At 39.3% G+C, this 14501-nt stretch overlaps 2 pseudogenes; both read right to left on the bottom strand.

The window, feature by feature from the left end:
- Positions 1-593: 593 nt before the first annotated feature.
- Positions 594-1484, bottom strand: LOC129072704 (iron-sulfur cluster assembly 1 homolog, mitochondrial-like; annotated as a pseudogene).
- Positions 1485-5558: 4074 nt separating this feature from the next.
- LOC129072810 (60S ribosomal protein L6-like) lies at positions 5559-6414 on the bottom strand (annotated as a pseudogene).
- Between the last annotated feature and the right edge of the window lie 8087 nt (positions 6415-14501).

The following is a 14501-nucleotide window of genomic DNA, read 5'->3' as shown; positions in this document are numbered from 1 at the left end:
GTATGGTGTGAGATAAGGATTAAAGTTTAATTTTTGTCATGTGTATATCTAGTGATTGCAATACCACTCATTGAAAGACTTTCCTTTCCCCATTGATGCTATAATACCTTTGTCAAAAACCATCTGACCATACATGCATAGTTCTACTTCTGGGCTTTCTATTATATTTCATTGATCTAGGTGTCTATTCTTTCACCAATAGAACAGTGTCTGCTTTTTTTTTTTTTTTTAAGATTTTATTTATTTATTTTTGGAGAAGGAAAGGGAGGGAGAGAAACATCAATGTGTTGTTGCATTCCTCATATTGGAGACCTGGCCCACAATGCAGGCACGTGTCCTGACGGGGAATTGAACCAGTGACACTTTGGTTCAGAGGCTGGCACTCAATCCACTGAACCAGAGAAGCCAGGGCTGCTTTTATTTTATTTTTTTTTTAACACATTGGCTTAATTTACAAAACGTATCACTTTATTTTTTTCATAGGCAGCCATGCATTATAAACCTTAGGCACATGACAGCCACACGATTTCTTCAGTCAGCCCAGGGCTTCCACATGCTTTCCTGGAACTTATAGCCAGAGCAGTCCTGAGGACTCAAATACTAAAGCTTTCTCCACAGCCACAAGTTCCTTTGGTGTTTGGGTTATGGAACACAAACTTAGTGGATAATTCACCTTCAAGAGAGTCCATTTTTGTTCCTAAGAAGTGTTAACTGTGCTTCCTTTTCCATGAACACTCTGACTCCATCTTGAACAACTTCATCAGAATCTCCTCTTGTCTTTGTATATTTTAGAGTATAAGAAAGGCCATTGCAATCCATGGTTCAGACACCAACTTTCACACATACATGTTCAGGCCTATATTTTTTAATTAAAAATTCAATTTTTATTTAAATTTAAATTTTTTTTGAGAGAGAGGGGAAGGGGGGAAGAGAAGAAAAGAAACATTGATGTGAGAGAGAAACACCAATTGCCTGCCCCATATGCCCCTACCCAGTCAGGGACTGAACTGGGAACCCAGGCATGCACCCTGATCCGGAGCTTCCCTCCAACCCTCTGCCATGTAGGGCAATGCCCAACCAACTGAGCCATACAGGTCAGGGCCAGGTTTGTCCTTAAGAAGGTTTTGTTTTGTTTTATCTTATTTTTTATTTTTATTTTTTATTGATTTGAGAGACAGAGAGGAAAGGGTACAGGGAGAGAGAGAAAGGAAGAGAGAAAGAGAGAGAGAGAGAGAGAAAGAGAGAGATCAATTTGTTATTCCACTAATTTATGCATTCATTGGTTGATTCTTGTATGTGCCCTGACGCAGGATCAAACCCACAGCTTTAGCATATCAGGGTGATGTTCTAACCAACTGAGCTACCCAGCCAGGGCCAAGAGGTTGTTTTATCCTGTTTACTGCTGGAGGTGTCAGGGTGAACATGGCCCAGGTGCCCTGCAGCTTCCTCTTGCCCACAGCCTGGACACTGGCTGGAGTCAACATCCTCAGGGTCCTGGTGCCCTGGTACCTTGGCCTGGTGCTTGGCTGCCTCAGTCTCTCTCCGTGAACACGGAGGGCCCATTGATGCCACAGCTCTGGTCAGAACATACAGTTTTGTTTATATATATGTAAACGTATATTTACACATATTTTTTATGTCATTTTTTTTTATGTCATCTTGGAGATGATCCTACTCACCAAGACCAAGCATAACCTTGCTAACTTTCATCTTCCCTGATGCCTCAGAGTCTCTATATAGCTATAAAAAGAAAGGGTCATGCTTTTCTTACTCTATTATTTCTACTTTCTTCCTCTGCCCCAGAAGACCACTTACATTTTGGCCAGGAGGTTCTTTGACTTAGCAATGGCTAGAACTATATTTTAACTAGAGAATGTGGGGGGTCATGAGATGGGCAGAGGGGGTACTTTTACACATGCTCAGGTGAATTGCAAAAAGAGATTCCTGTATGATATTACAAAAATGACTTGGGGATAAAAATTATAATAAACAGATGAAATGTCTTTATTATTCATAAGCTAAATTTAAATTTCTTTACCTGGCATTCTTGTCTCCTAAAGACCATATATATATATATATATATATATATATATATATATATATATATATAATGCCCAGGAAAATTGTTTAGCACCTGTGTTCTATGGCTTCCTCACCTCTATGCACCAACATTGCCATCAACTGAAATACCTCTACTCTTTATGTTAGAATATCTAAGTTTTCTCCTTCTACAAAGTCTTTTGTCATCTACTCAACCAGGAGTGATTGTGCCCAGGTTAGGTCTCATGATGCCTATTTTTAATTCTTTTTAAAAAGATTTAATTTTTTTATTTTCAGAGAAAGGGAGGGAGAAAGAGAGGGAGAGAAACATCAATGTGTGGTTGCCTCCTGTGCACCTCCAACCAGGGACCTGGCCCACAACCCAGGCATGTGCCCTGACTGGAAATCGAACTGGCTACCCTTTGGTTCATGGGCCAGTGGTCAATCCACTGAGCCACACCAGCCATGTTATTTTTAATTTTTTATTGTATTTGTCACAGTAATATAATAGCTTGCATTATTGATTACTTACTATGTGCCAGACACTGTGCTACGTACTCATCATGCATTATCATTTTTCTTTTTTAATAGAATTTATTGGTGTGACATTGGTTAATAAGATTATATAGATTTTAGGTATACAATTTTATAATACATCATCTGTATATTGTATTCACCACCCCAAATTAAGTATCCTTGCATTATCATTTTTAAACATCATAGAAACATTTTAAGGTAGATATTATTGTGATCTAATTGATATATGAGGAAGTTGAGACACAAAGAAAGTTAAGTAATGTATCCAAGGTCACACAGTTAGTACTTTTCAGTATTAGGATTCTAACTAAGGTTTGTTGGGCTGCAGAGTCGGTGTTCCTAACTGATAATGCTGTTCTATCTCCAAACAGGCTCTTTTTCGCCAGCCTCTCAAAGAAACTCTGGGATATTACTGAAGGCCATCAATAATTATATTTATGCCCTGGCTGGTGTGGCTCAGTAGATTGAGCAACTGGCCTGCAAACTGTAAGATCCCCGGTACGATTCACAGTCAGGGCACATGCCTGGGTTGCGGGCCAGGTCTCCAGCTGGGCCCGTGCGAGAGGCAACCACGTGTCTCTCACAGACTGATGTTTCTCTCCCTTTCTTTCTCTCTTGCTCCCCTTCTCACTAAAAAAGTAAATAAGTAAAATCTTAAAAAACAAATTCTGTTTGCACATGCCCACCTCGTGTAGCAGAAAAGGTGGCAAAGACTTTAGCATTGCTTGTGAGACCCTAGGGATACCATAATTAAAAATCCTTGAAAAATGACAACAAAAAAATGTTAGAAGACTCCATGCTGCTTCTTGTGAGTATGCCCCATAAAGGATGGGAACTGACTCTTTGGGCCTAGCTACAAGTTCTGTGAGTAATGTTTTGAGTTGGCACAGTTAGCACCACAAAAATAGCCTTCTGTTCCAGCCCTTGGGGAATTTGGTGAAACTTTTTTGTCAAAAGGAAATACAAAATAGGAAGAACTACACCACTTCTTGATCTTTCTTTTAAAAAATAAAATTTGTTTCAAATAATGAAAGTTACACATGTATATTTTGGATAAATTGGAAAATACAAGAAAACCACAAAGAGACTCTCCTGTAATCCTACTACCCAGAGGTAACCACTATTAATATTTGAGTCTTCTACTCTTCCGGTTTTTGCTGTGTATACACAAACATGAATACATACATATTTGAAAAATATAATTGATACTATGTTATAGTTTTGTACACAATTTTTACAGTATCATATGGTGAATATTTTCCTTTTTTCCCCTGAAACATCACTGTAATGGCGGCATTGTGTTACATCATAAGGTATCAGTAATTTACTTAACCACATCCCAATTGTTCGGCATTTAAATTGTTTCTGATCTTTTTATATATATGCACATACATGCTTATATCTGTCTCTGATTGTTTCCTTAGGAGAGAGAATAGAGAGGGGAGCTAAGTCACTCCTTTAAAGTCACATTTTACTGTAGGTAAGTTGTACCAGTTAACGCTCTCAATGTGGGATGACCATCTGATGACTAAAAGATTTATAATCATCCAGAGACTGGATCAGGAAAAGGTGGCCAGTACTGCAGGGAGAGATCCCCCACGGGGAGCAGGAAGAGCAGTCACTCCACGCAGCAATGAGAAAATACCAACCAAACCTTTCCATTTTCATGCCACCTGTTTATTGTATTAAAATACCTGTACTTTAAGTTCTCAACAGAGATGTCAGACTTTACCCAGCTAAGCAGCTGTGCCACACCTGTACCCCAAGCTTAATTACTCATAAACAGATTCCATTTCTTTTTGTATTTTTATTTTTTAAAATTGATTTGAGAGAGACAGAGAGAGAGAGAAACATCAATTTGTTGTTCCAGTTATTTATGCATTCATCTGCTGATTCTTGTATGTGCCCCGACAGGGGATTTAGCCCGCAACTTTGGCCTGTTGGGACAATGCCCTAACCAACTGAGCTACCCGGCCAGGGCCAAGCTCATTCTTCATCATCAGTGTCCCATGGCCCGTTCTCCTGTCCCACTCTGTGTCTTATGGTCCTTCAACCTGTCCCATACAATATCCTTTGGTCCATCAAAAAAATAAATTCTCTACAAGTCTAGATGTTTCTTTTGTCAATACTGCATATCCTTAAAGCCTTTCATTTTGTCAATCGCTTTTCATTCTTCTTGCTTATTATTGTTGATGGCATAGATATATGCACGATTGTGTCTTTGTTCTTCAGAGTTGTCATTATTACTGAACAATTTATCCTATAAGTACATATGTTTGTTATTTTCAATTTTTTAAAAATAATTTTCAATTACAGTGGGCATACAATATTATATTAGTTTCAGGTGTACAACATAATAATTAGACATTTATATAACTTAGGAAATGATCACCCTGCTAAATCTAGTACCCCTCTAAGAATATACTTGACTATACTCCCAATGCTATATTTTATATCCCCAGGGACTTTCCGTAACTACTAATTTGTACTTCTTGATCCCTTCACCTTTCTCACCCATTCCTCCAACACCCCTCCCATCTGGCAACCATTAAAATATTCTCTGCATCTATGAGTCTGTTTCTGGCCTGCTTGTTCATTTATTTTGCTTTTTAAATTCTACATATAAGTGAAATCACATGGCATTTGTCTTTCTCTGACTTACATCACTCAGCACAATACCCTCTAGGTTCATCCATGTTGTTGCAATGGCAATATTTCATTCTTTTTTATGGCTGAGTCATATTGCATTGTATATATGTACCACCTATTCTTTTTTTTTTTAATCCTCACTAGAGGACATGTTTATGATTTTAGAGAGAGAAGAAGAAGAGAAAGAGAAACATTGATAAGAGAGAGAAACTTCAGATCAGTTACTTCATGTATGTGCCCCATGGAGGGATGTAACCCGCAACCTAGGTATGTTTAAAAAAAATGTTATTTTTATTTTTTTCAGTTATGTAATTAGGTTTTTCCAAGGAAATTCAGAACTTCATTTTGTGAGGATAAAGCCCTTTTGTGAAAGCAAACACAGAGCAGAAGTAGCCTTGGAGCTGAGGAACAGCTTTGATTTTTGGCAGAATTTGCAAGTCCACAGCTTTCTGATCAGCCTTTTGTTGCTCTGTAATCTCGTATTTCTCCTCAGTGTCCGAAGATCTCTCCCTCTTGGTGTGTGGGTTTGTACAGCAGCTTCTTCTGGAAGTAAGCATCAGTGAGGTGCTTGGGGATTTTCACACCACTGATGTCAATTTTGGTGGAGATGGTGATGACAAATTTCTGGTGTGTTCTGTGGAAAGGAACTCGATTAAGGGCCAGAAGTCCAGTCACAAGTAGCAAGCCACTGCTCAGCTGCTTCAGGAAAACCACCCTCTTGCCTCTCTGGTGCCCAGTGAGGATGATGAGAATGGCCCCGGGAGTGATGCTGGCCCGCAGTTTCCTCACATGCCGACTGAAGAGTTTCTTGCCGTGGCTCAACAGCTTTTGGGGCACATCTTCAGTAGGACAGTATCTAGGCATTTGGAGAAGTTTAACCACTCAGGTACCCCCATCCTTGTCACCACCAACTGGTTTTGTGATAGTAGCCAAAACTTTCTCCTTTCTCCTTTCAATCCTGGATTTCGCTGCAGAACACTTCTTGTACATGGCCTTTTCGGAATGCACAGCTGACCAGGAATACCTGTCAATTCCTCTGACTGCGACAGGGTTTCGGCTGCAGTGGAGCTTCCCCGTAGGCATCTTGGCCTTGAGGTTACCCTTCTTAACTTTGCCACTAGTATCAGCCTTCTTGGCTTCAGGTTGCTTCTCCTTAGTATCCAGCTTTTCAGTTTTTTCACCTGCCATCTTGCAAGATGGGAAAAAGCTAAAACTAATGTAACTTTTAAATGCAAATGGATTAAATGCTGCATTGAATTTTTTACTACTTTTTTTTTTTTGGCCTCTTGCTACTAATACTGCAGATGTGTTTGTTCTTACTGAACAGGAAGGGTCAATAACGTTTGTATTTTTGTAAAACATTGAAAACTAAAAGTAAACATATCACCTATCCAAAGATTAAAGGTCACAAAGCGGTGGTCCGCAGACTGAATTCTGCCTGCTTAAGTTTTATGCTTGTTTGGCCTGGATAAAATGTTAAAATTTGAATGTGGCATCAACATTTCAAAACTGAAGGAGTGTTCTGGTTTGCCTTGAGAGGGGAAAGGCATGGCAGCACTGAGGCTACTTTCGGCCGAAGCCAGCGGGGGCCTTGGGCTGCCCCCCCCTGTGGGTGGACAGGCAGTTTGCCTCCCATCTCACACTCCAGTTCACCTCCACCGCTGCCCTGCCAGCTTCGCTCAGGAGACATTTGAGTTTGCCTGGGCTGCGAATTAAGGAACTGATGAAATGGGTCATGGAATAACCCAATCGAATAATTAAATGTATTAAGGAATAATTCCACGGGCATATGACTGGGACTAAAATGACCTCACCTGACCACCAGCTCATTCGGCCATGTTTAAAGGTGTTGATACACCTTCGTTTGGAAGCAGAGCTTTGTATTTATGAATGTTCATAAATTGAACATGTTTAAGTAAAGATTTGTAGTGAATTACTTGTAAGGTTCCTGATTGTGAGCTATTTTATATATATATGTTTCCTTTTATTTAAAATATCCTCTCCTTTCTATGTCAGCCTTTTCATGTAACTGAGCCTTTAAATTTTAGCTTCCAGGAACCCTTTCCAAATTCCCCAATCTGATTTGCCTTTTTCTCCACCCTTCTGTAGAACGTTTCTCCTCTTTAAAAAAAAAAAAAAAAAAAAGATTTTATTTATTTTTAGAGGGACAGGGAGAGAAACATTGATATGTAAGAGAGAAACATTGATTGGTTGCTTCACACCCTCAACCGGGGACCTGGCCCGCAAACCAGGCATGTGCCCTGACTGGGAATCAAACCTGTGACCTTTCAGTTCTCAGTATGACACCCATCCCACTGAGCCACACTAGTCAGTGCTGTTTCTTTTATCTTAGCATTTAATTATAAATGTTGTTCTACAATATGTTCTTTAACCTTTTGTTATAACAAAATTGAAAACTTCTTGAGGGTAGTTTGTACCCTCAATGTTGAGTTCATTTAATATCGTATAGGTCTCTTATTTTCACCTTATTATAGAGGTCTTCTGTATGTGTAGAGAAAGATTTCAACAAATGCTTGAGAGAATAAACGGTTGAAGGTCTCAGTCAATAGACTGTGTATGATTTACTATTTATTACCCAGCCAGCAACTATTTTGAGGTGGACTGTATATATTGACAAGGCTTAATTTATTCCCTTATATTACCAACGTATTTACAATTTGTACTGAAAAGTATTTTTTTGTTAAGTGTTAAGTATTTTGTTAAGTGTTTCAGAAAAGAAGCAACTTCTTGTGGAACCTAAGATGGCTAAAAGACATCTACTCCTCTCTTCCTAAAAAAGCCATCACAGTGCCAGCATATTTAATTCAGTCACACTTTCTCATGAGTGTCTGTAATGTCTAATTATCAAATATATGACTCAGAGTAAGATGGCATTGAGGCTAGTTAAAGTGGGGAGGAGAGTGCTATAATTATGGAGTGAAAACCTGCTCGCGTCATTCATTTGCCTATTTAAGAAAATAGTGGAAAATAAATTTCAATGAAATACAATGTAACCTAATGACTTATTACTACCTTTGAAAACTTGGTTAACAACACTGTTGACATCATCATTACAAACTACTTATTAACTGTATACACCCTTAAATTCATTCCTACCCTGTGGTATCATAGAAACATTTGTTTTTGTCTTTGTTCCTGGCTCCTAAAACCCTCGGAATTTCCTGAGTGATAAGGGTGATAAGAGTGTCTTAGTGGGCCTCTAGATCGCTTCAGGTTGGCTGCTGGGTGACTGAAAGACCAAACCTCGATTAGAAGCTTAGAACTTTCAGCCCTGTCTCCCAGGAAAGGAAGGGGGCTGGAGACTGAGTTTAATCACCAATAGCCAGTGATTTCATCAATGATGCTTATGTCATGGACACCTCCACAGAAACCCCTAAGTGACAGGGTGCAGAGAACTTCCGGATGATGAGCATACAGAGGTGCTGGGACGGTAGCATCCCCTCCAACTCCGTGGAGACCGAAGCTGCTGCACGTGGGACCTTGCCCTATGTACCTCTTCATCTGACTGTTCAGTTGTGTTCTTTATAATAAACCAGTAAAAATAAATAAAGTGCCTTCTTAAGGTCTGGTCAAATATTGAACCCAAGGAGAGTGTTTTGAGAATCCTTGATTTGCCTTTGGCGGGTCAGAATCATGAGTAGCCTGGGACTTTTCATTGGTATCCAAGTGGGGGAAGTCTTGTGGAGTGAGCCCTTTAAATCCAGGACCTGATGCTCTCTACATGATGGTAGATAGTGTCGGTTGAATTGAATTGTTGGACACCCAGTTGGTGTCAGAGTTGAAGAAGTAGTTTTGGAAAAGACATCACCATATATGGTGTCAGGAGTAAAAAACCTCTTATTCCATTGTTTATTCTGGCTATCACATCACATTGATCATTAGTCCCTTTAAACTGGCTTCAATATCCTTCACCCTATTGCCTTTTATGCCACCATATTAATTTGTTCTACAAATATTGAAATCTCATTATGTGCCAGGCACTTTGCTAGGACCTAGGGTACAGTGATTAGCAAAACTAGATATAAATCCCTGCTCTCCTAAGACTGGTCGTGGAAACAGACATCCAACAAAGAATGCCACGCACAGATAGATAACTGCTGTAAATGGGAGGTATAATGTGCCATGATTGTTCTCATCAGAAAGAGCATGACACACTTTCCTGAGAAAGCTGAAATCTGAAGAACTGTAGGAGGATAAGTAAGTGAAGATGTGGGAGTGGGTAAACTTAGACCTTGTTTCTTGCAAAGTCTTCTGAGTGTGAGAATTCTTTATCTTTAATCTCCACTTTCAGCACCTTCCTCTTCTAGATTTCCACCCCCTCCCACAATTTGGTTCCTGTTAAGAGCCTCTCAGAATACGCTCAGAACACCATCAGAAGAAAACATCTATTTTTTAAAAAAAACAGGTAACAGTATTAGATGCTCATTAAAGAAAGACCCCTAAATTCTCATAATTAAGTACTGCCGTCCTAATCATTTTCCCTCTCCCTTCCCATGATGACCCCCAAGTGGGTGCACCTGGCAATCATCCAGCTAGGGCCTCAGTGATTTTGAAAATACTAGAGGGATGAGCCAAGACTGTAGGATGACAGTGGAAGCAACTTACTTTTCTGCCTAGAGATGTCTTCACCGAGATGTAGCAAAGGTTTGAAAGGAGGAGGGAAGAGGAGGAGGACTCTAGGAGGAGGGAACCACACCCACAAAGGCACAGAGTTGTAAAAGAACACCACAAATTTGCAGGGCCTGGAGCAGGAGGCAGTTTAGAAATCTCTTAAATAAGTCAGGAAAACATTATAATAAATAGTGCAATTAAATAAGCTTTTTATAAATAGGAAGAACTAAACTTTAGTTAATATAAAAGTCGCACACATAGAACTCCTCATTTGTCTAAAATCCTTGATAGATGAGTTGTTACTACATGTATTGATCTGAAATCTGCAACTGTCCTAAGTTCCAGAAACTTTAATTCCTTAGAATCTGTTTATTTTCCTGGTGTGGGGAAGGAACAAATTTTTCTCTATCTTCAGCATTCTGCTGGCTAGTCTAATAATCAGATAGACATTAGCCAGATTAGCAAAAGAAAATAACCATATTTAATACATACATATGCATGGGCATCCCACGTACATGAGAATGTCAGAGACCTCAGAGAGTTTTAGAAATATTGTAGAAAGGGAATACGGGTGGTATAAGACATCCTGAGTTAAGGATGAAGGAAGGTGCCTTAGGGGATGATAAGAGCTGACCTTTAGTAAAAAGGAGATTGCCTTGCCCTGTAGATAGGTTAGAAGAAGTTATCTCTGATAATCTCTTAAGGGGAAGAATCTAATTGAAATTCTTCTAGGTAAAGAAAGGGAGGGGCAGAAGTTTACCTTGAGCCTGCAGTTAAAGTTGCCTTTGGCTCAAAACAATCTGCATATCACGGTAGCACACCTTGGGGTAACCCGTTCTAGACCCTCACACTTGCACACTTTATTTATTTTCTTTCCCAATTTTATTGACTTCCAAGTGTTACTCTTCTATCTTGCTTACCATATAGAATGGTCTTTGTCAAAGGATTTTTACATCTTTCCAGTCTGTCGTGGGGATTCAGAATGAATCACCCCAAGGTGTGCTTCGATAGTATAGGGATCATTTTTTATCTAAAGGGCTCAAGAGAAACTTCTGTCCCTCCCTTAACATACTAGAAGAACTTGAATTAAGGGCCCTCTCCATAATAAGAGATTATCGGGGATAACTTGTTTTGACCTACCTACAGGGCATGGCAAACTTCTGTTTACTAAACATCTGCTCTTTTGCCCCTGCCTGGACCTTTTGAAACTCCCAGAGTCCCTAGCATCACCTTGCCCCTAGCTCACGAGGTCTTATATACCTTGATCCCTCTTTCTATTTCTGAACGTTTACACATGTGGCATCTCTGACTCTCATGTACGTGGCTCCCATACATGTGTATGTATAAATTTTGTTATTTTCTCTTGCTAATCTGTTTTACATCTATTTGATAAATAGACTACCCAAAAGAACACTGCAGGTAGAGGAAAGTTTCTTGCTTCTCCACACCATGATGTGGTTGACTAAGAACTTGTTTTAGCTTACCTCCTTTTCAGTTTCCCTCCAGTTGCTGAACGGGAACTTATATACCTGAAATGACATATGGCAAGAGTTACAGGAAAAAATGATGAAAAAACATTTTCAGCCTATTGAGAGACCCAGTCACCAAAAGGTTCTTTCATAAAGTACACATCTGGAGGGTAAAACACATGTTTCTGCAATATTTTTGATTAAACAAGTTGTATAGTTCTCTATTGCCATATTATGAAGCAGATATTCCTACACACAACTGTCCTCAATGGATAAAGACAAACTTTTTCCTTTCTTGAAATTGAGAATGTTGCAAAAACAGTTTCATTATGTATGAAGAAAATAGGAACTAACATTTATTAACATACATATTATGCTAGGGTCTGTAGCTAGGGTAGGTGCCATCTGATGCTATCTTATTTAACCAGCTATCAGTGTGCCTAAATGGGGAGATGGTCATACAAGTTTAGTATGGCAACAAACTTCAGACTTCAGGTAACCTCTTGCCTTGATTCTTAAGGGAGTACTTTAGTGGTCACTTAGTTAATTAACAGCCAAGTGAGCTGTGATCCAGGTTCCTGATCCTCAGTCGAGTGCTCTTTCCGCAACACATTGTGAGTCTCATGACATTTATCTTCTTGTCATTTTTCTCTTCGTTCTCCCTCCTCCCCTCTTTCTTTTTCTTTTTCTTTTCTGTTTTTTTTTTCTTTTTATCAAATTTATTGCGGTGACACTGGTTAACAACATTATAATGGTTTCAGGTGCACAATTTTAAAATTTCTTTCTTTTTTTAAATGCTGTAGTTATCTTTATTCTTTGAAAATGGGATTTTTGAGGCCTTGGCTGGGTAGGTCAGTTGTTTAGAGTAACCTCCAGATTATGCCAAGGTTGTGTGTTTGATCCCCAGTAAGGGCACATACAAAAACCAACCAATGAATGCATAAATAAGTGGAACAACAAATCAATGTTTCTCTCTCCCTTCCTCTCTCTATAAAATCAATAAAAAAAGAAAATGGGAAGTTTTAAATCATCCTTCAACATCTTAATTCAACATTTATCTAATGATTGTCTTATGCAAGCTAGACATGACATGCTGTGTATTTTGTTGACACAGCAAGGTAAGCTATATAGAGATAACTAAAAGAGAAAGCAGTGCATAAGTGCTTTGTGAGTGACTTCTATAGGATTTCAGAGATGGGTTGGGGCAGCTGGCCTGGGACTTAGGGCTTTTGAGGAATGGAAAAGATTTTCATAAAGAACTAAGAGCTGAGGGGAGAAAAAGAATTCTAGGTAATATGAAGAGCAATAATAAGGAAATGGAGGAAGGGAACATGTTGAAGAGATGTCAAGTAGGAATCATATGTGTTAGAGGAGAAAATGGAAGAAAAAACTGAGAACACAGACTGTGCTGTTTATGCGGCAGGACAAGGGACCCTTTATATTATCAAGCCTTGAGTAGCTAAAATATAAATAGGATGGAACCTCCAAGTCAGGTGTCATGGAAGCTGTAGGCAGGTCACCTAGAAGCTGACTGCAAATGGGTGAAAGTCAACCCAAGGGGAACTCAAGGTTTCTGTCCTTCATTGCAAAGAAAAAGGAACTCAGAAGGGGGTCTAGAACAAAATGGATATTTTATAGAAACACTGATTCTGCAGGAAATTCTGCTGGAGGAATAAAGTCATTATACAATAAATGGAAGTGGGCTGAGAGACTATTTTCCCCATCAGCATTGCTTATCTCTGGGAATGTTCGGTTTTGGTTAGCTCCTGTAATGGTCTTATCTTTTCACCTCTTCTCTGCTTACCCAAGCATTATTAGTGCTTGGGATATTCTTAAGTCCGAAGGACAAAAGTATTTCCTTGGGGAGCCCACATTTCCTAGTCCAGCTGCTGGAGCAAAAGACGCAATAGGATTTGGGGGCCAGTGTGAGCTAGCAATAAAAAGTGGGCATTTGCCAGAACTGCCCTTTTTGCATCTGTCTGGTGAGAAGCTTGTGCAGCTGCACGCATGATTCAGGACCCTGGTCAGACAGTTTCCACATAGCTGTGCGTGATTAGCATGTGGTGTGGTCACCCAGGGGACTAGCATTAAGGAAGCAGGATTTCATGGCTGGTACTCTTGCTGAGAGCGGATCTTGCTCAAAGCTTCAGGTAGAGATTACCAATAGTCAGAGGTACCAGAAAAAGTACCCTTGAAAAGCTCAAGACTACAAAGGCACCTAGGTGCACATTGGTGCAGCTCCGTACTCGTGCTGGGAGCGGAACCTGGCCTTGGCTGGCACTCACTTCTTGGACTATAACAGTCTCAGCTGCAGAAGCCTGGAATCTGAAGAAATGCCAAGCCAAATGTGACGCACATATCTTCTTTAAAATGAAGCCTGCCGTGATGAGTAGAGCTGCCCACAGTTAATTTAGGAGTCAGGAAATGGAAATGCTAAGAGAATGGCGTGGATCTAGAGCCCTGGAAAGGTATTTAATTTACAGGAAGGGAGGAGGCCTGTCAATGACCTAGAGGAGAGATGTCGGTATTGTAAATTCTTAGTTTTGCTAATTCACAGTGGCATTTAGGTCTAAGCGCCTCCTGGGAGGGCAGACAGCCTACGCAAGTGTTGGACTTACCCTAGCCTTATTTTTTCTACATACATTCAGAAGGCATTTTTCCTCTGTTCCCTTCTACATTTCAGTTATAGGAGCCACATTATTATTCTAGCATGCAACTGACTTTCTAATATGAAGACATATGTGTTCCAACCCAAATAATTTCTTATTCTATCGCTTACATCTAACTTTTCTCAATTTATTAAATAACATTTATTTTAAAATCTCATTATAAAATTCATGATCAATGAACACACACAAAACAACACAATATAAAACAAAAATTAGCCATAATTCTATGACTCAAAGATAAGCACTATTAACATTTTGGTGTTATGTGCTTTCACTGTTTCTTACTAAGTATGTACATATTTTAACATTAAAATCATAATATTCTGTTCTGTAGCTTTTCCCCCCCTTAATAATCTGTTTGTGGGACTATTTCTATGGCAATAAATAATTTACATCATGATTTTTCTTTATAGTTTTTTATTTTACAATATCCTTGTTGTGAGCTTAGAAAATGGAGAAAAATTATACCAAAGAAAATGTCAGCTAGAATTCTGTCATCAGATAT

Source organism: Pteronotus mesoamericanus, unplaced genomic scaffold (genome assembly GCF_021234165.1).
Source record: "Pteronotus mesoamericanus isolate MK-2021 breed Mesoamerican mustached bat unplaced genomic scaffold, CSHL_Meso_final contig_33, whole genome shotgun sequence".
NCBI classification, from domain to species: domain Eukaryota; kingdom Metazoa; phylum Chordata; class Mammalia; order Chiroptera; family Mormoopidae; genus Pteronotus; species Pteronotus mesoamericanus.
Note: the sequence above shows the minus strand (reverse complement) of the source record. Positions and strands in the feature narration are given on the sequence as shown.